This window comes from Lampetra fluviatilis, chromosome 73, assembly GCF_964198595.1.
Source record: "Lampetra fluviatilis chromosome 73, kcLamFluv1.1, whole genome shotgun sequence".
In the NCBI taxonomy this organism is placed as follows: Eukaryota; Metazoa; Chordata; class Hyperoartia; order Petromyzontiformes; family Petromyzontidae; genus Lampetra; species Lampetra fluviatilis.
Window position 1 is genome coordinate 875853 of NC_136347.1, and position 3136 is coordinate 878988.

The window sequence follows — 3136 nt, forward strand, 5'->3', positions numbered from 1 at the left end:
CCACCAGACACAGACAACAACAACAACCGCCATTCGCCACTAAGTGGCGGTGACGTCACCACGACGCTTGTGCCAGGCCATGTGCACCTTGAGGCCACGTGAAGTGTCGAACGCCCGCTGGCAGGAGGTCACGGGGCAGACCCAGGTGCCACGGGTCGACTGACCGAGATGACCGAGATGACTGGCTGATGCACCACCTGTGCCCCCTACTGTGCCAACTTGCTGTGCTTTAGCCACCCGGCGCTCCGCTCGTTGTTGTGAGCGTCGCTCCTCCGCCCTCCGTTGTTGTTGGAGGGCGACTGCCTCCAACTGCCCAGTAGCGTCCTTCACGAGCCTCCTCCACTGAGGCCGATCTTGACACCGCTGGTACCAGTCATCGGCAAGTCCACTCAGCTCCACGTCCTCCTGTACCACATCACTCCATCTCTTCTCTAGCCCGTGCCGCGCCCGTTTAGCCCCCTCGATCCGGCCGAACAAAAGCTGTTTAGGCATGCGGTGGCTGGGCATGCGGGCTACATGACCCAGCCAACGCAGCCTTGCCTGCCGGAGGAGCTCACTGATGGGACTTTGCCCAGATCTTTCAAGGACTTGTGAGCTCCTCACACAATCCAGCCTGGTTAAACCCAGGATGGATCGTAGGCAGGCCAGCCTAAATGTTTCCAACCGGCGAAGATGCTCCACTAGGGGGGTCCACGTTTCGCAAGCATAGAGAAGGGAGGGAATGACCGTGGCCGAGAAGACCTGAAGCTTCGTGCGGAGCGACAGACCAGGTAGCTTCCACACAGCGTTACGCAACCGATGAAAAGATATTGCCGCTCGACTGATTCGGAGTGAGACCTCTGCTGATAAACTGGAGCCGGTCATGAGCACACTGCCCAGGTATGGGAAACTCTCTACTCTCTCCACAACTGCCCCATCACCGATTGGGAGTTGTGGGGGCGGAGTGCCCGATGGTACAAAATACCCAGGCAGGTGCTTAGTTTTGGTGGGGCTGATGGTAAGGCCCCACCTCTTAGTGGCACGCTCCAGTCTCAGCAGCAGCGTCTCCAACTCCTCTTCTGAATGAGCAGCTATTACCAAATCATCGGCATACATAACGTGGTTGACCAATAGGGAGCCATCCCTTGATCGCACCCGGGCGTCGATCAGCCTCCCATTGTATCTGTACCAAATGGTAATTCCCCCGGTACAGCTATTGAAGGCTTCACGAACTACGCAGTCGAAATAGATGTTAAATAATGTGGGAGCCAGAGGACATCCCTGTCGCACCCCAAGGTGTACAGGGAAAGGCTCCGACTCCCGGCCACGTAGTTTTACCCGGGCCCGCTCACCATCATGAAGGTCCTTAATGATCGTGAGCAGAGGGTCAGGGACTCCGAAAGCACGAAGAACAACCCAGAGCCCAGTCCTACTGATGGTATCATAGGCCTTGACCAGGTCAATAAAGCAGAGATGTAGGTCTTTTTGGAATTCCCTACACCTCTGCTGTAGCAGACGGACAGAAAATATGGCATCTGTGCAGGACCGCCCTTTCCTGAAACCACATTGGGGCTCCGCAAGCCTCTCCTCAGCATGCCTAGCAAGGCGATGTTGAATAATCCTTGCCAGGACCTTACCCGGCACACTGAGGAGTGAGATGCCCCTGTAGTTGTTACAGTCGGTACGGTCCCCCTTCTTAAAGAGGGGGACCACCAGGGCATCCTTCCAGTCCTGCGGAACCCGTCCAGTGGTCCAGACTGTTGTTATGATGTCATATAGGGCAGTCTGTGCACAAACGCCACCCTCCCTCAGCATTTCGCCTGGGAGATCATCTCTGCCCGGTGCCTTCCCTGGTCTCAGACTCCGGATCGCCCTCAGTACTTCCTCAACAGATGGCACCTCAGCCAGCCACTCACAGGGGGTGACCTCTTCCAATATTTGAGGCACCGCAGCCTCAGCAGGGTCATCCCCACTTTGTGCCATGATGTTTTCCTGGCTGAGAGATTTTCCCTCCCCCAGGACCTCACAGAAATGCTCAGCAAATCTGCAAACCTGTTCCTGGGGGTCGGAGATTGGATCACCGTTTTTTCCTCTAATGATGGTAATAGGTGTGGCGCTGCAGGTTACTTTTTTGATGGAGTTAAATAGTGATTTGTGATCGCGGGCCACTGAGGCAGACTCCATCTCCTCAGCAACCCGCGACCACCACCCATCCTTACAGCGCCTCACGGCTCTCCGAACCTCCGAGCGAAGACTGCGGTAAACCTCCTCATTCTCTGACGTGGGATGCTGTAGGCGATGAGAGTGGGCCTGTCGCTTTTTCTCAATTAACCTGAACACCTCCTCCGTCAGCCAGGGTTCCCGGGGAGGTCTGGACCGCGTACCCAAAGCAGCCATTGCAGCTGCATGAGTCACAGTCTTAAACCTCGCCCATTTACCCTCGACATCAGGTGGAGTGGGGGACGATGCCAACCCCAGCTGCAAGCGATGATGAAATTCTCGCTTGCAACTTTCATCAGCTAACTTAGACCAGGCCACTTTTGGTTGGAATGGGATCCTGGGTGTACACCCACCACCGGAGTGGAAGAATGGCAGGCGCATCTTACAGATGACTAGTCGATGGTCAGAGGGCAGATCAGCTCCACGGTAGGTCCTGGTGTCAAGGACATGGGCTCGCATCCGCTGGTCCGTCACTACGTAGTCCAGCAGATGCTCTTGCTTGGACCCGGCATGCATCCATGATGTTGTGTGGATGCGCCGATGCCGGAAGAGCGTGTTGGTAATTACAAGCCCATGGGCTGCACAAAAATCTAGCAGCCTCCTACCGTTATTATTGAGCTGATCTGGCCCATGCCTTCCAATCACTCCAGACCAGGTGCCAGCATCATGACCAACTCGGGCATTGAAGTCACCCAACAAGATGACTGTGTCCCGAGTGGCCACTTTAGCCAGCACCTGTGACAGGAGGTCATAGAAAGCGTCCGACTCATCGGCTTTGCCTGCATCCCTCCACGGATGTTCGTCTTCGGTGGGGGCATAAGTAACCACGACCACCACTCCTCGCCTCTGGTTGATGGGAAGGCGAGCCCAGACACAGACACACACACAGACACACACACACACACACAGACACACACAGAGAGACACACACACACAC